Below are 26,949 nucleotides of genomic sequence, written 5' to 3'. Positions count from 1 at the left end.
TGTTAGGTGATACCCTGTTCACCCTTTGTTTAACACCTCAGATCTCCATACTTGTAATTCTTGGTAAAAAAGCAAGAGTCAATAAATATGATTTTAAGAGATTGCTTAATTGTACATTATCTCCTCATTATTTACATAAGGGACCTGGAACCCCACACTGTGCTTGTGGATATCACATGAGCACTTTTAGGAGTAGTTCATTCCTTCTACCATGAGGATACCAGGGCAGTGTCTGGGATCATCTTGCTTGGTGGGGAAGTCCCTTAACCTGGTGATCCATTTTGCCAGTGCAATGTTTATGAATTTTAGCTCTGCAAAAACTTTGTCAAGGTCTGGCCTGTAAAGAGTCCATCAGGCCACAATTCCAGGTGTGACCTCTTCATGTTCATAAGCTCTGGAGTCTTCTGAACTGCCAAGGGAAGCTACTAATGATATGCAACACATTCTGTCCTCCATACTACAGCAAAGGGCTGGGTGTGAAATATTCCTGGTTCATCACTTCTCATTAAATAAGACTGTGCTGAAAAATATATATATCAAAAGTGCTTTGTTCTTTTTCGTTTCATAGAAAATATTAATATTCTGTGCATTCTTTGAAATTCTTCGTTGTGAATAAAAACATGTGTGTGCTGTCTTCACAAGAACTCGGTTTTCCTAAGTTCCTCAGATCCATAAATTCGTAAATATGTCACTTGAAAAATGAGATATTCATCAGAATGTTGCGTTTTTCTAACCACCCTGTTCGGATACATTTAAATGCTCTCAATGACGCATGTATTCCTTCTCTAGCTTAATTATTTCATTGCACTTTCAAAATGTATTCACATGGGCCTCTCCCTGCTATATGATGAGAAACCCAAAGAAAGGATGTGTTCTTGATTTCATTTATAGAATTTCTGGCACAGTGTAACAGACATACCATTGGGATATGTTATTGCCTATCCCAAAATGAGATTCAAGGGTGAAATAGTACAAGGACAACCTAGGCATGATAAATGGGGGGAACAAAGTTCTCTGCCTTCAGTTACCACTCCTGGAAGGCAGGACTTGTGCCTAAGTGTCTGCCTCTTAGAATATGTCAGTGTGACAGACAGCTTCCTTCAGGTCCTTGTGTTCATATAGTTCATGCTCAACTTACTCCTCTATTTCTTTAACTTTCCTTCTTTCCTCTGTCACTCATAGATTTATGATCCATCTGCCCTTTCCCTCAACCCATGAATTTAAATAAGAACTGTTTTGAGGGGGTATTTATATATGTATTTATTTATTTATTTACTTTAGGATTTTGGGATTCCCATACATGCACTCCATAAGTGCATGCAATGAACTTGAGGGGATTCAGGAAGTTCATGGCATCTTCTTCTATAGTGATTGTTACATACACCTACAAAACTCACTGAACCTGTTTGCTGTTGCCTATACTTATGCATGTTTGGGCGTGACAATTTTGGATCACCTCTCTTGAGTCTATTCGCTGGAGAGGACTTGTTTTCCTTCTCTTCAGTGGCCATTGGATGCCTGTACCTCTTCATGTTGCAATGGAGCCTTGATAGATTTCATACCTGAACTGCTGTTCTAAGTGGTATGGTTATGATTCAGGACTTGTTTGGGTGGCTGATTTGTTGAGACCTAATAGGTGCAGTATCAGTTTCATGGCAAGAAGACAATCTAGTAGCAGATGTCCTGGTCCACTGGCTCTTATAGTCATTCTGTCTGCAATGTTTGCATTTTATTTCATTGGTTAATTATCAATTATTTTTGTTTTGGAAATGGGGGGTCTTCTTTTTCTGCAGCCAGGCAGGGCAGCACCTTGCCATGTGGCTGAAACTGGCCTCAAACTCTGAAGCTCATGACTCATTTGTTTTAAATGATCGCCTTATTGGGTTGCAAGTGTTTCCCACTGACCCAGCTATGAATTTTTAGCATTTTCCAGAAAATCATCGAGGTCCCTGGGATATAACCCATGAGATTTGCTCACACTGTTAATGCCATATTGGACACAAGTGAGTCTTTAGGGAATGTGAGGCTTACTACAAATATCAGGGCAGTTAAAAGGATTAGATCATTAGAGCAAAAGCAGTGTAGATTGGGAGTTCAGTCTTGGTGTTTTAGACTCTTGTCATAAACAAAGAAGTAGCTGCATGACGAATTCTACAAGAAGCTTTCCAAACTACCCATTTGGAGATCACTAGACAGCTGTCTACAGTGTTGTGCAGGAATTCCTATTCAGTGGACATCAGCATTCTCCTGACGGAACAGAGGTGCTGTACCAACCATGTCCTTATGTATGGTTTATACAGAGCTTAAAGGATTCTGGTCAAGGTTAAGTCAAGTTTCTCTGTGTTCAACAGTTCAATCCTTAGATGTTTTTAACAACAGCTAAAACAGAGTCATCAATGCAGAGGAAATGGTCAAGGTTTGGGTCTTCAGGAGAAAAATATTCAGGGGAGAAGGTGTAGCCAGCAGGCCCACAAAGACCAGATAACCAATGCTATCCTTTTATCACAAAGAAGAAAAGGGGGAGGGTGATCTGGGGATGTGCCGGCAGCTGCCCGCCACTGCGTAGGAACATGGAACTGTGTCTGAGCAAAATGGGAAACACCAGATATTTAAGCAGAAGGAGGATGTCTGAGTCACTGGTTATTCTGGAGCTAGGCTGTGAGGACAGCCTGTGAAGACATCACAGAAGCAAGGGGGTGGCTGCTGTATTAATGGCTGCCATCATTTGGTGCCGTTATTTCTGTTGAAGCTCCCCCCAGGTCATTGTCTATGAGGTTAATATCTTGGCTCATTTTGCAACTGGCTCTTGCTCTATAGTGAAATCTGATTACATTCTGAATATATTTTGAAGGCATATAAATTATATACATAGATTACTGCATCTCTCAACCCTCACCAGAGAAACGTCTTTCAGCAGTAGTTAGTGATTAATGCGCAGAACTGCAAATGGGCAGCGAGTGAGAGAATGTGGAGTGATCAGCTCTAAATGATGCATGCGTGTGAGTGCGTGCACATGCATGTGCACTCATGCACACACACACACACACACACACACCATTCTGTCCTCTCTCCCAATGCTCACAGATCATTTTGGAAAGAGTGGGGGGTGTAGAGATGATAAGAGCATGACACTACAAGGAAACAGTATTGTCAGCCATGACAGTCAGGAATGCTGTGCTTGAGAACTAACAGTGGCTATGATTACATGCACCCCAGCTAAACTCCCAGCATGGATGGAAAGGGGAAGTTATTTAGATGTTCAGCCCACGGTACACATGAGGGCATTTCATTTCTTAAATAGCAATGCTTCTCTGTGTTTTGCTGGCTGCATGGGAAATTTGAAGGAGCTGTGGTCACAGGGGCTCTAGCAATGCCATCTTGTACAGCAGTGTGTAACTTATACTGCCTGGTGTCACACTGGCGTTTAAATTAAAATGTTCAATGCAATGAGTTGGATGGACATGGTAAAGACAATAAATAGTGTAAGAAAAGTGCGTAGAGTCTTAATTCCAAGTTTATATGGATTTGCAGGTTTTTACACAGAGATTGAACAGTGTTCCCAAAATAAATGCTCTAGCGTGAGGCTCATTAGATGACACAAAGAGGAACTGGTGGATGCTTTAAATAGAAATTCCCGGGAGAGGCTAAGGACTATGCTTAGAGACCATCAAATGATGTCTAGAACTCACATCTCCACAAAAGGCTTTTGAGTTGCTATGCCTTCAGCATGTCTGTCAGGGTCAGGGAACTAACTATACTGCAGTCAGAGGAATTGTCTTCGAAAAACGGCTACTAGCATACCCTGCATATTTTCACTGTTTCACATGGGATTATATGGAATTAAATATATTGCATATGCATACATATCACACACATCTTTCTCTCTCTCTCTCTCTCTCTCTCTCTCGCACGCGTGCACGCACGTGCACACACACACACACTCACTCACCATTACCTTGTTGTAGTCAAGGCCACAGGCTCTGCATACCTGTGTTTGTAAGAGCACTGGAAGTTAATGAATTCACTGGGAGTAAAATTCACAAGTTATTTCTCTCTCTGCCTTTCTTAACTTTGAAACTTGCATTTGGGTGTCGTCACAAAGACCCTCTCAGAGGGGATGACACTCGAGAGAGCTCATGGTGCCCTAGGTTGGCGCCTCCAATGCCCCGTGTTACAAATAGTTGCAGCTCATAGAGTGCTGTGGTTGACTTTCTGGAGATGGATGAGGACATGCTAGGTTGGTGCCATCAGTCAGGAGCTGATTAAGGCTGGGATTTCGGGGTTCAAATCTTTGATATCTTTTCTTGCAGTGGCCAGGAATGGCTGTTCCCTTGCAAAGAGTTCTGTGTGGTCTGCAGCGAACCAAACCCAGGGCACAGGTGGGCTCTCTTTCTCTGCTTTCCCAGATTAACCACATGGTTCTGTGATTTGAATAGCTTCCTTGAAAGTTGCCAAGATAATAAGTTTTTGATCACTATGGAGCAATCTGAATTTTTTCTAATCTTTTTTTCTACTATGAAGACAGACTTTGAGCAAACATGTAGAAAATAACTGTTTTGTTTTCCAGAAGGAAGGTCCCCTGGGCTTTATCCATCAACATATTTGCTTTTCTTATTTCCATCTGTGAACTTCTACCAGTCACAGTCACAGGGCATTTCCTTCTTCAAAGACTTTCCCCAACATCGTTGGGTAAATTCAAGTCCCAGCTTTGTCTACTCTCCAGTAAATGGATAAGGAGGGAGATTATATCATTTTCGTATTTTCTTAAAGGGCAAGTGTGAGTATACGGGATCATAGTTAATATGCTTATAGTATTTCCCCATGTTTATGTGCATGTGTGTCTGTGTGGTGTTCATGCATGACACACATGTGGGGTTCCTGTGTATGTGCATGGAGGAGGAAGGTGATATCAGGAATTTTTTTTCTGCTGCTTATTCAGTGAGGCAGCATCTCCCAGTGAAACCAGGCGCCGGCCAACGTGAGCTCTGACTAGCCAGCTTGCTCCAGGCATGGCATCTCATCTCAGCCTTCCTAATCTAGAGTTGCAGGTTGACTGCCACACCCACTGCCACACCCACTGCCACACCCACATGGCCTTTGCTCGGGTTTCTGGGGATCAGAATGCAAGTTCTAATGCTTAGAAATCACACACTGAACAGCTAAGCCGTCACCCCAGCCCTACCTGTGTTATATTCTTAAATGTCAACTGGGAATTCTGTGCAATTAATTTTAAAACTTCAGAAATGGGGAAAAAAAAACAAGAAAATAATTTAGGTCTGTGATGACATCCCCAAAGATTGACCTTTGCTTTGGGAAGGTTTGGGTAGGAGTTAGGGTTTGCTTGTAAATGTCAAGGTAAGAATGTGTCACAATGCTGGGCAAATCCTGAGCGGTTTATATAAAAGAAATGTAAGGAAACATCTTTAATAAGAAAGTGAGGTGATCCTATCACATCAAATTAAGCTTAAGTGTAGTTTTTTTTTTTTTTTTTTTTTTTTTACGAGACAGGGTTTCTCTGTATTGTTTTGGAGGCTTTCGGTCCAGCCCAGCCTCGAACTCACAGAGATCCGCCTGCCTCTGCCTCCCGAGTGCTGGGATTAAAGGCGTGCGCCACCACCGCCCGGCTTAAGTGTAGTTTTGATGTCTATGCTGTCTTAGCAGCCTGTCCAAAGCCTTCCCAGTGAGTTTGGCTTCTAGGCTGGCACCTGCATTACCTATCATTAAAAAAACACACAAAAATTTGTATGATACCATCATACATTACAGTGAATTGTAACTACTTAAATTATAGAGATTCCAAATGATTCCGCAGTCACTGAAAGCCACCCAGTGTGAGGGGGGAATGGCATGAATTTATAGTAGGCCATAAATTTAAATTCATCTTTTAAAATATGGATTTTGTTAAAAGGGAGTCTTGTGAACTGTTAAATCACATGCAGATAGAGGGAGCATTAACAGAGTCTTTGTACCCGTGGTGAATTTCACCTGGAAGTGCTGGATTTATTTACAGAACATGTGTGTTCTACCTTTCCAGCTTTACCTTTGAGTAAGAGAGTTTTTCTAAAGGATTCTCTTTTATCTGTGACCAGAACCATTCTTGTCAACACAATATATATATATCTTGTAACTTAGACTTCTGAAGAGCAGTAAGTTGATTTTTTTTATGTAATGAATGCACAGTTAATCCCCTCCTTCCCAGTATTTTTGAACTTCCTTGTTTGTGAATTTGGTTCCAGCCCCACACCGGAAGTATTCCCTCATCTGGACTGTTCATCTGAGGTATTCCTCTGGTACTTTGGAACCCAAGAAACAAATGCAAAGGCTGACGTGTCTAATTATGTAAAATTCAAAGGATATTGTCCACATCAGGCCACTTCATCTTAGCTGTCTCTTAGGCTGCAGAGCTTTTGTTAGGGGGATGTCCTGGATCTTGTAGGATGGTTAGTGACATCCATGTCTGTTCTCACCACAAGCTCAGGGATACTCCCTATATGCTTCCAGCTGCCCCCGAGTGTGACAAGGCTCACTGTAACCTCCCTGAGAACCTGGAAATATCCTGAGACTCAAAGCAGTGTAAACAGTGCCTACTGAAGAATTTCCTCCAGGAAGATATGCCAGGCTATCTGCAGAAGCATGTCCCAGGCTACCTCCAGGGTGATGTCCCAGGCTGTCTCCAGGATGATGTCCTAGGCTATCTATCTCCAGGATGATGTCCCAGGCTATCTCCAGGATGACTTCAGGTTATCTCTTCGATTGCACAAATGAAAGAGGCCTCTATGTCTTTACTGCTTTTTTTTTTACCCTTGTGTTTTCAGGCATATGTTACATTTTGAGATGATGTCTTGCTTTGCAGTTTTGGGCACTATTTATGCAATGTATTAGTGGATCTTTGCCTTTTACTTCCTAATGAATTTAGGCTATTGTTGTAAATGGAAAATACCATGGTATTTATTTCATTATTTTTGCTTCAAATTACCTAGTCACTTTCTGGGCAGCAATTTCACCCGATGGTGTTCTGTTAAAATTTGTACTGAATTTATGACACTTAACTGTGTGCATCTGTACTCTTTGTTTTCCTGAACTGACGTATGTACACATCTCATAACTCACTTGTGTCACACTCCTATCCATCCATCAGCTACCCTCTCCCACTCCACCACACATCGTAGAGAAATGCATAACCACTTCCCCTGTGCTCCAAGGGTACATTTCCTCTTTTCTAACATTCTTAATGCACTGAGCACACAAAGATGAAATATCTTGCCTATCTCTAAGTTATTGCTACAGATCCCATTATATAGTGAGGCAAATCTGAATCAATTCGTGGATGGCAGCTGATAGTAGCAGGGTATTAAGGAGCGAATGCAGTCTTTTTGTGTGGTGTTTTGCACTACAAATTCCTGCATAGAATAGAGTCCCAGGATTGATGTGTTGGCTCTCAGCTGGGGGCCACTACCTGGGGATATTAGGGTGAGTGGCCTTGCTGGAGGAAGTATGTCACTGGGATACATTTGCTGTTCCCAGTGTGTCCTCTGCTTCCTGCTTAGGGTTCAATAAACGAACTTTCAGCTTTTGCTTCAGCCATGATGTCTACACCCTGCTGCAGCTCCTTCCTGCTGGGGTGGACTCCCATGTCTCTGGAATCCTAAGCCAAGTAAAGGGTTCCTTCTATATGTAGGCTTCTGGTCTGTGGACCTGTAACGGTGACCACACCCATTTGGGTGTGGCTTCAGGCAGAAGGAAGCCAAGAGAGGAGCTTGAGGTGGCTTATCCTTGTGCACTCTTTCTGTTGGGTCAGCCGATCCAGGGAGAAGAGCAGGGAAACGCTCCGGCGGCTCTTTGTACTCTTCTGTGTAATATTTTCCCAGTAATCACCCATTCATCATTTACCTTGGGTCTAGGGATATAATTACATCCTTACCTTCACCTATACGTTCGCCTTAACTATGGTGCTTATCCATGACCAAGACAACTCACAGAAGAGGAACTAATGCAATGTTCACCACTCTTTCAGGTTTCTAATAACCTTCTCAGCTAACCTATCTAATAACTCCTTGCCTGGTTAGTTCAGTGTTTATAGCTGGTGAAAACAAAAATCAGTCACTATATTTAATATGGGTTTTAAAACTCATCAGTTACAGTGGAGTTAAATGATGGTTAAATGTCTGTGGTGGAGGCATGAATTCCAGAAAGAGAAGAGTGTGTGAGGGGAGAGCAGGGGAGGGGAGGAGAGGGTAGCAGAGGAGAGTACAGGAGAGGGGAGAGGAAGGGAGAGGATGGGGAAGGGGAGGGCAGGGCATTGTAGAGGAGGGGGAGGGAAGAGGAGAGTGGGGAGGGTGGACTCTTACTCATGAGAGTCCCCAACTCTGTCCCATGCCTGCCACTTACCCCATTCACCCTAGTCTCAGAAAAGAAAGCAGATGTCCTTCTGTGTGGGCAGTAACCATGTTTAGACACCACTCTGCAATCTCAAGGTTCCCTTGCTGTACTTTCTTCCATGTCTCTTAAATAGCACTTGGCTGTAGTTTCCAGAGCAGGTGGCACTTGGGGATCAGAAATACCTAAAGGCAAGTGCGCATCCTGCTTGCAGCCTGGCCTGTATTAAGAACACAAAGCCTGCAAGTGTCCATGTATAGCATGTTCTGTCTACAACCCCCTCCCCAGGAGAATGGGCCTGCTCTCAGATAATGTGCTTTTGGCTTCCAAGATTGGCCAAAGAGATAAATTGTCACCAGGTCAGGGTCATCCTGTGTCAAGCAGACAGGTTGTCCCCAGTGCTACAGTTGTCTGGAGATGAAGCCTGTCCAGGTGTCCCTGGCTTTTCTGTGTTCCCTGCCTGTGTAGAAATCTCTTGGATGCTTCCTTTGTGTGTTGAAAGCTGACAAATTCCAGGACAGAATTAACCCCTGGTCTTGCTAAATTCTGCTTTCCCTTCAGTCAGTGCTGATTTCTAAAGAGGTTGTTTTCTGGCGTGTTCAAAGCCTGCTGATATGAATAGCAAAGGCACGGATACCTTAAACCTTGTGGCTGGGGTTGGTGTGTATAAGAAGCCATGCATAAGCTGCTTCAGCTTTAATAAAAGAAAGATTTAATTAGGCAATTCTTATAAAGAGAACATACAACGTTTTAGGAGCATGTGCTATATCAAGTACAAAAACCAAAATGGGTCTCCATTGTTCTCCCATGTTTAATAAGTATTAGTCAGGCTCATCAGTTAAGATAAAGCAACATAGACTGAGGGAAGAAACAGCATTAAACTAAAATGGATTTTCCTTCAAAGTTCATGGAAATCAACAAAAGCTTCCAGCTTTGCAATAATCAAACACATTCTCAGAGCTAAGCTAGTAGTGAACTATTTTAATGTATCTTAATACACTTTAATTTATATTCTTATAAAAATCAGTGGAAAAAAACCTGCAAATGTGAATATCAGGGCAGAGTTAGTGTTGTCAATTTTGTGCCTAAAGAAATGGATAAAGATAAATAATACACCACCAATTTTTAAAACTATTTTATTTGAAGATTTAAGTGTTTATCTCTATTTATGTAATTTAAATGTGTTTTTAATTAAGCTATTATCTAAAAGTCGGCATAAATATTCCGCATAAAGCAAACTAATTAAAACAACTTTGTAAGGAGTGCACCATGTAAATCATGTTGGGAAACTTTATTTTCATTAAGTAGGGATTAAATTAGCTGTAATTAGCTGAGAACCACTTCTGCCCATTTTATTCAACAAATATTTATTGATTATATTGTATATGTACTACAATTGTGCTAATGAGTACAAAGTTAAATCATTATGGCTTTCAGGGGATCCAGATTGCTAAGTCTAGGGTTGTAAATCGCGTGGTGGTTTTGTTCACAGTGGAGAGGGGCCTGCATTTGCAGAGCGGCTCTCAAATGTGAGCTCCAGTGTGTGTGTAGCTTTGCAGATCACAAGTATTCTTGCAAAGAGATTACATGAATGTGTGTGTTTTTGTTGGTGGTTTACAGCTATACTTCCTTTTTGTCTTTTAATGTTCACATTTAGGACAACACGAAGCCACTGAATGTCATTACATAAAAAGTAAAAATCCTGGGCTGGAGAGATGGCTCAGAAATTATGTCTATTGGAGAGGAACCCGGGTTCAGGTCCACAGCCACAAGATGACTCACAGCATCTGAAAATTTGGTGTCAGGAGATCCCCTACCTTCCCAGGCATCCTGTGTTCCTGGCAGGCAAGTTACACACAGGAATACATTCAGGCAAAGCACTCACACATAAGATAGATAGATAGATAGATAGATAGATAGATAGATAGATAGATAGATAGATAGACAGACAGATAAATCTCCCCCCCCCCCTCTCTCTCTGTTTTATTTGTCAAGACAGGATTTCTTTCTGTAGCCTTGTCTGCTCTGGAACTAGCTCTGTTGATTCTAGGAGATCCACCTGCCTCTGTCTCTGGAGTCCTGGGATTAAAGGCATGTGCCACCAATGCAAGGGGGAAAATCCGTCACTGCCAGCTCTCCACACTTCCCAGAGGAGGCCTCCTGATCTATATTGTGACAATGGAAAAATCTCATTTCCCCTGTTGTTGACCTTCCATGCTCAAGGATTAGTATCAGCTCTTCAGATTTCCTTGCACATGTGTGTGTATGTGTGTGTGCATGTGTTTGTGTGTGTATGTGTGTATGTATTTATGTATTTGTATGTGTGTGCCTGTGTATGTGTATATGTGTGTGTCTGTGTGTATATGTGTGTATCTATGCGTGCATGTGTGTGTGCCTGTGTATTTGTGTGTGCCTGTGTATATGTGTATATGTGTATGTGTGTGTGCATGTGTATGTGTGTGTACCTGTATTTGTGTGTATATGTATGTGTATATGTGCATGTGTGTATGTGTATGTGTGTATGGGTATGTATGTGTGTGTGTAGTGTGTGTATGCGTGTGTATGTGCATGTGTGTGCATGTGTATATGTGTGCATGTGTATGTGTATCTATGTATTTTTGTTTTATTGAGGCTGATCATTTAAAGTTAGAAAACATGTAGAAACCTTTCTAATGTTCAGATTGATGGAAATGTCTCTCAGGCTCTAAGCAAAGCCATCCCCACTCCAGAGATGAGGTAGAACTTTGATTTATGTCAACACATGAAATGCTTCAGGCTTAGCAACTAGTTACTTCGTGATTCTATGGATCCTACTTGGACATAAAAATCAAGAGTAACAAATATTCCCTTAAAAAACAACTTTGCTCAGGAGCACAGAGTATTCATGAATACACATAATAATTTTGATTTTGATAGATTAAAAGTTCAGTAAAGGTCAACTCAAAGCTTGACTCTTATGTGAATAGTCTGTTCCAAGGGAATGCGTGTGTGGTCCTTGCTCTTCATGGGGGGGTGGGACACAAAAAAGGGCATGGTCTCTCCTTTACAGCCTTCCCTTTGGAAAGGCAAACATAGAGGATCTTCTAAAATGCCAACCAAAAGACCATGTTTTTAATTAGATAATCATGGTGAGTCCTCCACACCATGCAAAACATCTTAGAGAAGGTGGTTCAGAGAAACAGAAGTAATGTGCTTTTGTGTGTCTGTGTGTGTGTGTGTGTGTGGAGAGAGAGAAAGAGCATATGTGCACTCATGTGTGTGCATATGTGTGTGAGCATGTGTGTGCACATAGGTGAGTGTGTGTGCATATGTGTGAGAGTGTGGGTGTTCTTTGTATGTATGAGTGTATGAATGTGCGTGCACGTGTTTACATGTTTGTATGAGTGTGTGTGTATTGCATGTGTGTGTGTCCCTGTGTACTGTTACACAAACACCTGCTTCAAAAGACGATTTTGAAAATGTAATGTATGTCAGGTACAATCATGTTGCTTCATGATGAGTAGGTGAGGGGACAGTAGTGTATGGCAGCAGCAGGGGTCTAGTGGCTCCTTTGTAGACTCAGGAGCACCATGGGTTGCCATCTAAAGCCGTGTGTGGGGCTCTTGTATTTAAGAGTTGCATACCGTCTTAAGAATTGAACTATGCAGTATCTGACTGAGAAACTGACAGTCTGGTGGTATTTGAGGAAAATGAAAGCCACCTCACTGTGAGAGGACAAATTGCACACAAAATCCGGGATTATGGAGAGAAATATCACGGTCTGAATCAGATCCGGAAGAGTCATTTGAAATACGCTGTAGAGTAGGTTCATGTCCTCCGCCTTACCCACAACTTATCTACTGTCTGTTCTTCCGATTCCCCTTCTGAGGTTGCTTCTCTTGTTCCTCTCTTGATAGTACTCATAAACTCATACTCAGGCACAAATACAAACCTACACTCCTGCACATATGTATTCATAAACACACTCATGCACACACACACACACAGAAACATACACACATTCACAAAACCACAGACAAAACATGTATCCACATGCACAAGCACAGACATGCATTATACCTGCTCACACCCATGCACTATGCACATGTAAGCAAGCACACAAACACAAGAGGCATATGCACATGCACAAAACACGTGAATATGCACGTGTGTGCATGCAAATGTGCATACACACATATACACGTATACACAAATGCACACATGCATGCACACACAGCACACATGCACACACTTATAAGCATAACTATGCTCATGTACACACATGCACACATACAGAAACTTCCATATAAACATATATTTCTTAACATCCTTATATTTACATAAACTTTCATAATATATGAACCCCACTTCTTTCCTAGGAAGGTTTCTTCCTATTTCCCAAGGCCCTCTTGCTATGATTAGCAGCTACAACACCATGTTGTTGATATACAAGTTTATTTTCCTTACTTTCTCCAATTATTTCATTCTCAGATTTTGAGTGTCCATTCACCCATAATAACAATAAACCTGTCCCACAACTCGCCTGGAAACCACTACTCTTGAGTTGGTTTACAGTTTCGGGATGGTCTGGTGGACACTGAGCCATGTTTTCCTGGGTATGGACAACTTATCGTAACTCTGTGGGTCATTTTCTTTGCACTGGGGGAGGTAGATGACACTAAGGAAACAGTGTCTTCTAGTCACAACAGGACAAACACATTGGGTTGATTCTTGACTTTGTCGAATTACTACCGTTTTTTCTTGATGCATGATGGGACAGGGTTGAGTGCACAATGCTGACTCCCAAGACTGTTGACCAGAAGCCTATTCAAATGTAAAACAGGAATGAAGGTGGAGATGTGCCGTCCCAGACAGGTCTTCAAGAGAGGGTCAAGGCAGACCCACAGAAGGAAGGAATTTGTGCGTTAGGGTTCGTGAGAACGTGTGATAGATCTGTCTAGGAGGAAGCCTGTAGCATTTTGCACCCTGCTAAGGTCAACAGTTGCACTGAGTGGGGGACAAGAAAAGGATCATGGTGTTCAGCGTGGACTCACTGCAGACACAGCACAGAAAGTCAGTGTGCGAAGAGTCAGTCACACTAGTCAGAAAGTATGCTGACAGCTGAGACCCAAAATTTTGCATAATTTTCAAAGTAAGCCCTCCTGCTGAAGGACCCTTCCAGTGCAGGACTGAAGGGTCGGGGAATTGGGGCTGAAGAGCAGTCTAAGAGGCTGTAAGAGGAAACAAACCAAAAATGTGATCTGTTTTATTTACATCCAGGAGGTGGAGTCTTGGTATTCCTTGCTTCTAGGAAGCCAGAGAAGATCCATCAGCCTTATTTGTCATGGATCCCTCACTCTGTACATCATTGTGTGTGTGTGTGTGTGTGTGTGTGTGTGTGTGTGTGTGTATGTGCTCCCTGAAACCTTCAGAAAAACACTTCGAAGCCTGGAAAGGGAAGCCTCCCTGTGTTGTGGACCAAGTCTCATCTTTCGAAGTCATTGGCTGACTCCTTCAGAAAGGGAAGAAGGCAACGGGTCGTTACCATGTTATATCATCATAGTCCTGATGAGTCCACTAATTATGAGGAAGCAGGTGAGCCTGCAGGAGGAGGAAAACAATAGCACAGTATAAAATGAGAAGGAGTACACATTATCAAAGATGGTTGTGAGCTAGGGAAAGACTAAAAGCGGTAAACTATAATGCAGGTGTAATGAGGATGGACTCTCACAATCGCTTTGAATTTTCGCATACTTATACGCTGTAATATAGCGAAAAATAAGACAAAGAGGTGAGTAGGGACAGGTGTAGACTGCCTCTCCTAACAGTTGGGGAAGAATGTTGACAAGTGGCCCGAGCTTCCCAGTGCTGTGAGCTATCCTGGCCCATGTAATACAATGGACACCATTTCCCGTTTCACAAGGTGCCATGACTACTCAGACCCTCAGGCTCACATCTGGATGTGACAGGGCCAGTGTCACTTTGTGTGGGGAGAGCTGGCTGAAGTTCTGGCTGGAAAAGGTCAGGGTTCATCTCTCCACGGCCCCATGTGCTGTGTGCCAGGTTCGGTTTGACCTGCTTCCTGTCTCCCAGAGCCCCATACCCCTCCCAGATGCTCTCTTGCAGATCCAGATCTTGTTTATCTTCTTATCCACTGCTGTGAAGTGTAGGGAGAGATCTTAGGTACCCATAGTGCTGACTACACCCACTTGGGCGTGGTCACAGGTACATAGAACCTATGGGGGGAGATGAAATAGATGCTCTCTCTGTTTGGGTTCCTGTTTCATCCCCAGAGAGCAGCGCGTGGACCTTTGGTTTTCAGCGTTCTTGGCTTCTCATGGAAGTGACTTCTCCCTCAACAAAATGTCATAGGACGCCCCTAGTTTGTGTAGCTCAATATTTCCCCGATAGTGAAGGTCTTTCAGGTAAGAACAACAGGTCTACGGGACACTAGCCCATGAGAGCGTCCAGATTAAGACAGGAAGTGGGAGTCCTGCAAGTGAGTGTCGCCACCCCAGGCTATGTCCTCCTTGCTCACGTTTGCAGATAATAATTGTTCCTGTCTAAAATAAATGTATCCAATAAACAGAGCTTCACATGTGGTTGCTGCCACTATCACGCTACTGGTTTGTTTATCTTCTCATGATTCTGCTTCCTGCACTGCTTTACTTCCAGGAGAGAAAAGAAGAAGCACCCAGATTAGATTGTTAATTTCTTTAAAAGCCTAGGATGAAATGACAAAATAAGAGATGCTTTAAAAAATTAGTAGAAACATTTTAACTGTACTCTTAGAATTTTTTTTCATATTGGAATCTGGAAGAATACATGTATCTCTATAATCTACAGTATTTGCAATAGATAGCAATAGTAATAACGATGATCATGATAATAATAAAACATTAACGTGATGTTCACGCTCCTGCACTAAACTTTCCATGGCTTAGGAAACCTAATCCTCATTACAAATCAAGGTTGCTCCCTGTTCTGTACGGAGGTCTGAGTACCAAGCCAAGTCCTCACTGACTCCGAGCACATCTTGGAGCTTGAGAAGTGTGCATCCTGACGTGTGTGATGACAGAGTTCGCATGCCAGTCTCTGGCTCCTGTTTTTTAAATCTCTGGAAAGCTGAAGAACAAAACAAAACAAGGCAACAGGATAGGAGGTCTAAGTGGCATGAGACTGCATGGTGTGTGTGTTCCTATTGATGCCCCTCTGCTTCAGAGTGACTTACTGTGAGCCTGGGTCCTACCATGAGATCCAAAGCTTCAGAAGGGAATGCTTCCTTATCTGAAAGGTTGTTCTTTGAGAGTGTCACAGGTAAATTTGGGCCCTTTATGACTCTTACATCTGTAGGTTTCTGTTAAACCTCTGTGAGCCCCGCACCTGCTGTTGCAGGCAACGTGGAGGAGCTGTGCATCTAACGTCTGGCAGAGAACACTGCAGTGTTAATGAAAACAGCCAGTTATTACAGGGAATAATGCTGTCCTGGTCAGCTTCTCTGAGAGACATGTGTTACAGCGTTTTAAGGTTAGAATCCATGGTGCCTGGAGCACTGTGTGCCTTTAAGTTTGCTCCCCAAATCAGCGAAGCATTCAGGCCACCCCTGTTTCTCTGTGTCCCATAGAAGATGGTGAAGCAGGCAGAAATTCAGCATTGCAATTAGTCTTAGACGTTAATCTTGTGTACCCTGTCAAGCCTGCAGCCATCCATATATCATGGCAGGCGCCACTGTATTCTGCTTTGATAAGTGTAACAGAGTCGGATTGCCACAGCCTCAATCTTTCTGAGACCCCCTCTGATGTCATCAAACATGGGAGACCCTGGTTCATTAAGTAAGTGCTGGTGCTTACAAATTGTATCTAAGGCTTTGTCTGAAACTGTTAACTAGTAAATTAATCTCCAATCTCTCAAAACCCAGGGTCCTCAGTCTTTCTCCATTAAATATGTCAATGGGCTCATTCTTCAAAACTCATCACCATCTTCCTCAGTCACATGGGGAGGCATTTATAACCGGTCAGTGCAGTGTAGAGGAGTAAGGCAACTGTCCTGGGTACCAACTGCTTGCAATTTAAGGTCTTCGTCATTTCTCACCTAGCCTCCTTACTTCACAGCTGAGATTAGGAATTGCTACTTAAACTGTATCATGAGAGACTTGAGTGACTGTAGTTAGCAACATCTACTGAACTTTTTCCCCATATAATGAGTCATATCCTTGAGTGAAGAATGTTGGGGTGGTAGACAGTGAAATTTCCACATTGTACATTCTCTGGTCAGTGTTTTCCCCAAGTGGATCCTAGTGCCCCCTTGTTCCTCTTCACGCTACAGAACAGAGCAATGTGGAATGATGACTGTGAGGTCCAATACCAAGCACCCACCGTCCTTACGTGGTAACCACCATTTGTTATGCTCCATTAGGAGAGTTGTTCTGGTTATATGCAAGGGTCATGATTTGTAAACTTCCATTGGCATTGCTATTTGGCAACTCCTTAAGTCTGAAAAACTAGTTTACCAGTAATTATTCATGTTCACCCATCCTAACATTTCTTTTGAAACAATAAGACACTTTTAGAGAAAAAAATTAAGTTCAGCCCTTACCTATTCTAGGGCAGTCGTATTTTCTCTTAGTTGCATCTAGGTTTTAACGTCCATCTGGCGTCTCTGGGGAATTTTAGGTTGTGTTTTTCTTCAAATGTTTCTGAATTTATTTTTTGTCCTCAATACATATAAAACCACCTTCCCTTTGCAGTTATAGGAAGCAACTTTTTCTGCGAAGGCATTTAAAGGTCTTTGGCATGGGTCTTCCTGTACAGTCTTCTCCTTTCTTGGCTATGTGGTATCAATGGTAGAGTTAGTCCTTTTTGTGAGCATTTCCTTCACTTGAAGACTTTTGAAATAAAGCAACCCATGTTCTTCCAAATCCGTGTAATTACTTGATCTCGACTCAGTGCAATCTTGGCAGGATATTCTCTGTCTATAAAATTATGGACTTGATGAGTCTTCTGATATGGGCCACCCTTTAGGATAAGGACCACTGCAGGGTAGAAGTAGATATCACGCCCCGCCCCCCGCCCCCAGCTTTAATGACACAGGTTGGATTTCAGCTTCACTGACTGAGCTTGGTGGTGCCCCGCTCGGCATTCATGCTGAAACAGGATCTGTCGCTACACGGTCATTTCAGCTGATGCCCGAGAAGATACACCGGAGTATAGCTGTCGGCTTTTAATAATGTAAACCGTGGGTTCTGCAAAGCTGGACACCTGCTCTCCTGCTGTGGTCATGTGTCTAAAAGCAGTGACAAAGTGCACTGGATGCTTGATGTGTCTCGGGCAGGCCAGCCATGGTCAGTGTGCTCAGGAAGTTATCCTTTCGTGTGCAGCGTTCAATCCAAGGGTGTGCTTTGTAGCCAGTTGCTACCTCCATGGTCCCACTATATCCCACTGTTACAGCTCTGCTTTATAGTTTCGTTGATGCGTGTGACTGCCACTGCCCTCAGAAAACTGCGAATAACAGAGCTGTCATTATAGCTGCTGCTCTTTTAATTTTTACATTCCTTTTAGTGTGTGTGTATGTGTGTGTGTGTGTGTGTGTGTGTGTGTGTGTGTGTGTCCATGCTTACTACAGACAGAACATGTCATGAAAGAATAACTTAGAGGAGTCAATTCTCTCTTTCCACCATACAGGGCTCAAACCTAAATTCCTGAGCCTGGGGGGCAAGTCCCTTTATCTGCAAGATTCATATTGCTTACCATGTAGATGCCACTCTCAAAATACAGGATAATCAGTGCGGTGTTAGATATTTTCTTGTCTCTTTACCCTGTCTTCAGTGTTCTGCTCTTAGTGTTTCTGAAGTCACCAACCTGTTTAAGACCTTATAGCCTCACTAGCTAAATTCTAAGGCAATCCCAAACCTTTTTCTGACAGTTTTGCCCTTTAAAATGTCACTCCAACCACCTCACTCCACATCTAGAAGGCCTAGTGACCTGGTCTGAAAAGGAAAGCCAAGGGTTTGAACCAGATCATAGCCAGGGTAAAAGTAAACATTCCTGCTATTATGATGTACGCTGAGTGAGGACACTTGCTTGACCTGTGTACCCAGGACTGTGTTTCTGAGTGACTGCAAGGCTGTATGTGAACACAGGAACATCTTCGTGTTAATTCTCCCACCCTTATAGATAACTCTTTGCAAAATTACCACTAAAATTTTTTTAAAGATCTAAGCAGGTCATATTTGAAAATCCTAACTTGCAGGTTTAGAGTGGGAATTCACATCCGTGCGACCGTTTCACTTTGATGTTGAATTTGCCTTTAACATTTCCTACTCATAGAGTAAGTATATTTTTCCCAGGAGCGGGAACCATGTGCATAAAAACTATCAAATATCGCAATAAGTGGCTTTGTGTTAGTAATTGTTGTTTCTCTGTTTTGTAATTTGGAAAACTATGTTCTGAGTGCTTTGAGTTTGGCTAATTGTGCCTTAAGATGAGATGAAGGAAGTTCAAATAGAGACTGTAGTTTGTCATCAGGTTGACTGTTGGTTGTCTGTGAGTGTGCCTCTAGTGTGAATTCTTGGCCTGTCTTGAGGACAAATATCTCTTGGACAAATGCTGCATGCATGTAATTTAAAATGATTCCAGTGTTCTAACTCCAGTGTTACTTCTGGTATAGGATAAGCACACATTTCATGGCTAATGAAAACAAATTAATTATATTGAAATAATTATTCATGAAGAAATTATGTGTTTTAAAAATAGCATTTATCTTGTTCAGAAACAGAAAGTGGCATAGTGGTAATATATTACTCTAGAGAAACTGTATGCCTTTTGAAGGGTGCAGAGTTAAAATGCCAATTTTTATTAAGAATACGCAGAACACATATTTACTTATTTGGATTAGTGTGTTTGAAGGAAAATTGTCAAATATTTGTTAGAGATAATGGAACGTACCGTGTTCATATAAGTATGCTGAGTTAATGTGTTGATAAAATTGTTCGCTGACATTTGGATTGGTCCTGAGCAAAAGCAGGCCCACTGCCATCCTAGCCTTGAGATTTACCATCCTTGAATGTGGGGAGTAAACTTGAAACCTGATAGCTCCTGGTAGGGATCAGTCTAGGATCAGGCTGGCTAAAGATTTTAGAAAGACATTCGAAAATACCTTCTGGATAAGGTTCATGAGAAGTAAGGCATTAGCACAAAATTTATAGGAATAAAATACATTGTAAGAAGAGGCCAAGTCTGAGATTGGTTTGGGAAACACAGCAAGGACAAGGCTCTTTGTGTCAGGGAGACTAGGGGAGGGTGCGTTTGTGGAGAAAGGACTGTGTTTTAAAACCCAAATCCAGATGTAGCCACAAACAGGGTGGATTAATTGAAGGGATTGCAGGTGGCAACAAAATAGATCAGAGCTACATCTAAAAAGAATTCTGGAGAGATTGTGGGAAAGAGTTTGAAATTTGGAAAGATGAGATCTTTGTTAAAAAGAAAAATAGATGAATAAGTGGGTAGCTATATTGATGAAAGATGGGTAGGTAGATGAGATAAACAGACAGATAGTAGATAGATGACAGATAGATGATAGTAGATAGATATGATAGATAGACAGATAGACAGATAGGTAGATAGATAGATAGCAAAATAGAGTATTGATTGTCTCATAATTATTAATTCATGGAAGTACACCTTGGGACAAGCCTGCTGTAAGGTTTTCTCATGGGCAGGGTGATGGACCTGACCCTCATACACAGTCTGGGGTTTTCTGTGGTACTGTCCCTGGGCAAACAGTCTCTTCCTAATTAATTCAGACATATTTCTTTCTACTGGTTGAGTTGTGTTTATAAAGAAGAGTTGCATTTGTTTAATTGTCTTTGTAATTAGGAAACTTAATTTAAAATAATCTTAAATGAGAGTATATAAAGGCAAAGGAGACAGAGTGGTGTTCTATAAAACTAAATGGAACTTGAGAAATATGAATTCAAGGCTCCAGCAAGAATCCATCAACTTTGCTGCAGCTGTGATAACTGTGGGTTTGGCTGCAGGTGGTGAGCTTCCCTCGTTATACAGCCACAAATGTGTGACTTCAGCACTTGGTCAGGTACTGAGGCCTAGGACAGGTCAAGGTCAGAAGGACACATTCCTCTAAGAAGCCGAGAAAACCTTTGTACCCTTCTAACTTTGAAAAACTACCCATGTCTCTGTCTGACGCTCTTTTACTCTTCAAAGCCCCCAGGGCATCATAGCCTCTGCTAGGCATGGTCACATCTGCTTCTCCAAGCCTTGTCTCTGGCCTTTCTCTTAACACACTTCTTCAATTATGTTGGGTCCAAATGCACTACTTAAGAGTAAGTCCAGGTTTGGACACTTTTACATCTTTGATCCCCTCAGTTGTATCTACCTTTAATTTAAGAGAACTTAAAACACATATCTCTTTGGAAGGTCATTGCTCCTCCTTGGAAGAAGTATAAGATCAAAATTTATAAAGAGTTTCTTTCAAAACAGCTTCTTTTTGTGTGTGTGCAATTATACCAGGTTTTCAAACAGACCAAGTGAGAGTGAATGTGTTTGGGGAAGAATGAAGGAGGAAAAGAAGGGTAGAAGGATATAGAGAGGAAAGGAGGAATAAAGAAAGGTTCAGACCAGGAAGGCTAAAGGGAAGGAAGATGGAGAAAATAGAGGAAAGAAGAATGAAATGGGAAGAGAGCCTATAGACCAAACGTCAGCTCTGAGGACCACCAAGATGTTCAGAGTCGTGATGAGTCCTTTTCCAAAATACACTTATGTTGTATCTTAAAAATCAAGCATAAGGCATATCTTCCTAAGGTAAAGGATCTTTTAAATTTTTATTAAATGTCTTCTGTGTGGAACAGTTTTCTCTTGATTTATGATTATGATCTGCATTCGCAGAGATTAATTTGCTCTGAACATCTTCCCCTGACTTCTCCTGTCCTTCTCCATGCCCGCACACACGGCACCTCTCTCTCGGGACTGGATCACACACTGGGGCAGCAGAGGAGAGGAATAATGTGAGCCTCGGGAACGGAAAGAAATCCCTCATTTTCCTGTGCCCCACTGCAGACCTTCCATACCTGAGCTGTTCTGAACCCAAGGCAGAGCTAGCAGCACCGAGGCTGGCACGGACTCATGACTAGCATGTGGCATGTGACGGTCACATGGTAGCCTGTGTCCACTACCCACACATAGAAATCTATGAAGTTTTTCATAATCAAGCTAAAAGAGTCAGTAGGAGAACAAGCCGGTAGATGGTGTTCTGACTTCATCTTAAATTATTTGCTACCTAATGACCTGGGACACTCCAGTTTGCTTGAGAATTCATGAGGACCTTCCCCCCCAAAAAAACCCTCACAAGCATCACTCTTCTCTAAGCTCTCACCAGCTGACAGTTACACAGCAGGGAACCCAGGAAGCCAAGCTGATCTCAGCCATCTGCAAGTGTGAGGGTACATCCAACCTGAGGTATTTTCACACTGCAGCTGCAAAGGCCACAGCTATAAGGAAGGCTACTGCCTGTTGCCAAGCTCTTACGGAATAGCTAGACTGCAATATTTATGCAAATCAACACTTTTTTTGGTGTGTGTGTTTAGCGCGTTAATTTTAAAGGTCATAATCACAAAGACCATGGAACCTTCTTACCATTAGGCTTCTGAATATTTTAGAACATAATTGAATCGGGAGGGGGCTGGAAATACCACCCTTGGCATCAGATTCATCAAATTCTAAGTAGGTTCCCACCAAGATTGCAGTGGGGAGATTGTTGTGTGTGTTGTACTAGGCAGGATTCGTGGAAAACTAGGGTACTAGGTCTGGAGAAATTTTAGCTTCATTTAACTCGTTTCTTTCTCCCCTCTTCCTTTCAGTCCCTCCTCCAATTCCTCCTTTTTTGTTCCTTTCTTGTCTTCAGACGGGGCCTCAGTAGGTTGCTCAGGGTAACTTACAAGTCCTATCACTGCAGGAAAACAAAAACCTACAAACGCTCCACAAATCGTGCTTAAGAGTCATTGTAGACTAAATCATGTGCTGTGAAACATGCAGACTGAAGACCTAAGCCCCAACCCAGTGCCGATCCTAGAACAGAGCCTTGGAGAAGTGACTGGATTTAGGTAGCCGCGGTAGGGTCAGTGGGAAGGCAGTAGACAGCTTGTGTCCCTTCATCCGTGAACAGAGACCGAGGCCGAGGGAGGCCAGAGGAGAGTGGCCTCTGTGAGCCCATCAGGACCGTGCGTGTGTTTACAGGCTCCAGCTGAGAGAAGATACATTTTATCATGACACATAGCCCAGTCTCTGCTTCTTTGTTATGACAGCAGCCATTCTGAGGCTATATCATGAGCTTAGAGATGGCTCTTGCCTGCCTCCTTGCCCATCTGATTCTCAGAAGGGTATGTGAACTCCATGCGAAATACCATTAGTGGGCATGTTCACAAGCAGCCTAGATGTGTTTCATTTGGGTATATGACAGAGACGGGTGGACAACTGGAACTCAGTGAATGGTGATTCAAATGAAGGCAGACAGAGTAGGTGAAGCTCCATCCAAGTCCCGAGACGCCGAATGAACATGGAGCTAACAAGAGCCCGTAGGTGTTTTGTATGAGTTTAAGGCATCGCAAGTCAATGCTGTGGTGTAATTGTGGTAATAGAAAAGTAGGGAGTAGTGAAGTCAGAGAAAATCAATTTAAAGTTAAACAAGGACACCCGTGTGTGGTTTTCTCTGCTTTGGCCACCGTGGAAAGTTTGGGTCAAATTTCTTAACTTTCCCTGTGGATGTTTGGAAATTAAGTATTGATTTGGTGTTTAGCTCTGTTCTTGGATCCTTTCATAGCCATGGCTCCAAATCGCTCTTTATATTTCTCCAAAATCGAGAATCAATGAGATGGAAATTACAATTGTATTTTTAAAAGTTTTTATAGTCCTTAGAAGAAAATAAAATTACTTTATTTTTGGCACTATACTACCTAAACTTCATTATTCTTTATTGGGAATTCAGAGATCACTATTTCTGTTTTTTTTTTTTTTCACTACCATGCAGTTACAGACAAAAACACTGTCAACTTCACATTCAGTTAGTTGGTTATGGCTACATATAGATACTCAGTTTTTTATTTACATAAGGCAATATCAACCAAAAGAGATTAGGACCATTCTCAGAAACACAATGAGGCATTTAGATAGATCTTATTTTAAAATAACACCTAAATGTACACAGCAGGTGACTGCTAGCTCGATCAACAAGAATTATATATGTGAAAGGATGAGTTAAAAGGATAATAAATCCCTACTTAAAAAGGAAAAAAACCCAAAAGCTAATTTTATACTGTACATTAAAAATGCCCCCAACTCTGTTAATAAAGACCACATTGAGTGGTGAAGATGTTTGTCTAACCCTGGTAAAGAAGACAACCCAAAAGTACAAAAAGGGTTTTTCAGTCATTCTTTCAAATCATCAAGTTAGGTTAGGAAGGCCAAAGTCTAGATTAACAATAGCCCTTTGGATTTTCAAAGTGAAAAAAATACTCTCAAGCTCTCAACTTTACGAATGGTGGATTAGACACATCTTAAGCTTCTCACCCATATATAAGGCAAATTGCATCATAGTATACAGTAAATGTACGCCAGGTTAAGAAGCCAGTTGTACTTTGGAAGAAAAATGGTTCTCAAGCACAACAAAAGAACTTCATAGTCTGCCTTAGTGAGGAATGAGGGAATCAAAAAATGTTAAAAAGTTCATTATTCAAAATATCCTGAGTTCCTGCAAATTATCTGATTAAAACTTTAATACTTAAAATTTAAAATAATGTTAAAGACATCATTCTATCATTGCAAACTTTCTGGTTCTGAATCAATGTAATAATGAAGCCACATTATGTCATTAAATAATCCGTAATAAATATGATAATATAAAAAGAGTTGGGAAGCACGATAAGATTTGAAATTTTGATTACTATCTTGCTGCCAGTTTTAAAATGAAATGCTTTGAGAGAATTTGATGAAATGCTTGGTTGTCTTAGTTTTAATCTTCAAACTTTGATTTACATGAGAAGAAATGCCACCCCTTCCACTGAAGATGAACTTGGCACTGTCTTTGCACTTGGAGATAATTTGAACGTCCATAAGACAGCCTCATAGACCAGGCTGGTTCCAAAACAAAGCAGAGGGCCTGGGAGATGGCAGGGAAAGTAAATTCTTAATGTTCATGTGTGATCACCAGAGCTCAGACCTATAGAATTAATGTGAAGCTGGGCTGCAGAAAAAAAATCTCCAATTCTCTGTAATTATTACATTTTAATGTCCACAAACTGTTGCCATCTGAATAAACAGGGAAGCTATTGGGAAAAGCTGAAGCTTGGATTCCATTCATAGGTGAGCAGGAATCATTCCCGACAAGAAAAATCAGGAAGGGCCCACAAAGGATTCTGGTTTGAGTGAATTGGAAATTAAGTCTCATGTGATAATAGATAAACAGTTAATTCAGATGGAGTGTTCTGGTGTAAAACTTTGAGTCAGTGGTCACAAAGGAACAATGTCGTGTGACCCCAATTCCTGTACATGGAAGAAGTGATGGCCTCTCCAGGCTACGGATGGAGCAGAAAATGAGCCAATCAGGTCTCACCCGGGACACACCCAGGTACCGGATGTTTGATGATTGATGGGCCAGTGTCACAGACAGGTTTTCTAAAGGTACTTGTGCTCCCCATCTGTTTTATTTTGTTGTTGTTGTTGTTCTAAAACATAATAGGTGTTTGATTGTGTGAGTTCTTTTTTATTAATTTTTATTTAAATTAAAAGCAATCTTACTTTTACATACAAATCCCAGTTCCCTCTCCCTCTCTCAGCCTCCCATGTGCCTCACCATCTCCCCATCCCACTCCACATCCACACCTCAGAGAGGGTGAGGCCTCTATAATGAGAACCATGACGACCTTACATGCCATCCTAGAGTCTTTATCCAGTGGCTGATGGAAGCAGAAGCAGACACCCACAGCTAAGCACTGAGTCGAACTCCTGGAATCCAGTTGTAGAGAGGGAGGAGTGATGAGCAAAGAGGTTGAGGCCATGCTGGGGAAACCCACAGAATCAGCTGTCCTGAACAAGTGGGAGCTCACAGATGCCGGGCAGACAGATGGGGAAGCAGCATAGGGCCAAACCAGGCCCCCTGAACGTGGGTGTCATTTGGCAGACTTGGGCTGTCTATGGGGACTCTGGCAGTGGAACCAGTATTTATCCCTAGTGGATGAACTGGCTTTTCGGAGCCCATCCCCCATGGATGGATACTGTCTCAGCCTAGATAAGCGGGCGGGGGGGGGGGCACCTAGTTCCTGCCCCAAATGACTTGACAGACTTTGATGATCCTATCTGTTCTTATCCTGCCAAAAGATCGACTATGCCCTCACTTTTCAAGACAGTGGTGCCATCTATAAGTGGAGTTACATTTATCCCACAGCACAGGCGATGGGATATGCCCTCACTTTAAAGCCAGTGGTGTCTATAATAACTGGAATCTCATTGGCCCCACAATGCAGGCAGATAGGATGAGCACGGCAGGCTAGCCCTCAGACCAGTAAAACCAGCTCCAAGTGAACAGACATGTAGGCCCCGTTACCAACAGCAAAGCTTATGAAGAAAGAGGGTACTATCCCAGGGATCCTCATTCTTTGTCCATGTATTCCATTCTAGGAATCTAGGGATCCCCATAGGGTGTGGGGGTAATGTCCTGCTGTCAGGAGGAGTTACTGTGTGCACCCAAGATCAGGTGTAGAGCAGCTTGGCAGATCCGAAGACAGGATCTAGGGAGGTTCCCTCTGGCCTTAGAGAAGCCATCTGGTGTCTCTTGATAATACTCTGCCCAAAAAAAGGGTGGCAGGTTCCTCACTTTGTGAGCCTTTTGTAAAGCACAAGGCAGGAATTTTGGGGGAGCAAAGAGACAATTTGGAATGTCCAACTGTGACTAAATTATTGAGATCAGTTTTTGATTGAATTCACCTCCCTTTCTATTAAGTAGTTGAGATTGGCTTTCTGGGAAGAGACTTGATGAGTTAAAGCTGAGGCGTTTTAAGATTGGGTACGCCAGTAGTATAGGTCTTAGAGGCCTGCACCATCAGGGGTCAGGGGCTATACAGATTTCGTCCCCAGTTTCCATGAAGTAGGCTGCCACATTGGTGACACCTGGCCTGGACCACTGCTCCAGGTTATGGTAGTTCTTACTCCATGTCAATCCTCACAAAATCCTGAGGAGAGAGAGGCTGCTGTAGTCCCTGCCTTCCTAGATAGGGGGGCCTCCCTAACATCCAAATGCCTGTTAGCTTCAAGATGGCTGTAGCCAGTTTCAAATCCAGTCTTCTAGAGCGTTTATTTTTAACTGCCATAAGGTAGGAACACACAGATTTGGGGCAGAGCCTGACGCGAAACTGAAAACTAAAACTGGACACCTGTGGGAGACAATATAAAATGTTATTTAAAAGCATCAGTTTACAACATATACAGTCAGTGGTGTGTGTATGTGTGTGTGTGTGTGGTGTGTGTACATGTTTCTGTGTGTGTGCAGATGTTTGTATGTGAATGTGGAGGCCAGAAGTCAGTTAATGTCACT

At 42.3% G+C, this 26,949-nt stretch overlaps 1 protein-coding gene and 1 long non-coding RNA gene across 4 annotated transcripts in view; both read left to right on the top strand.

Moving 5' to 3' along the window:
* The window catches only part of Negr1 (neuronal growth regulator 1), a 727,936-nt gene that overhangs the window by 129,423 nt on the left and 571,564 nt on the right, over nt 1–26,949 (top strand). The gene's annotated exons all lie outside the window — the stretch shown is intronic.
* LOC121142264 overlaps nt 1–26,949 on the top strand; it is a 79,591-nt gene that overhangs the window by 49,576 nt on the left and 3,066 nt on the right. The window lies entirely within an intron of this gene.

This window comes from Mesocricetus auratus, unplaced genomic scaffold (assembly GCF_017639785.1).
Source record: "Mesocricetus auratus isolate SY011 unplaced genomic scaffold, BCM_Maur_2.0 Super-Scaffold_100009, whole genome shotgun sequence".
NCBI classification, from domain to species: domain Eukaryota; kingdom Metazoa; phylum Chordata; class Mammalia; order Rodentia; family Cricetidae; genus Mesocricetus; species Mesocricetus auratus.
The sequence above is the reverse complement of the archived record's forward strand: the minus strand, read 5'-3'. Positions and strand labels throughout refer to the sequence as shown.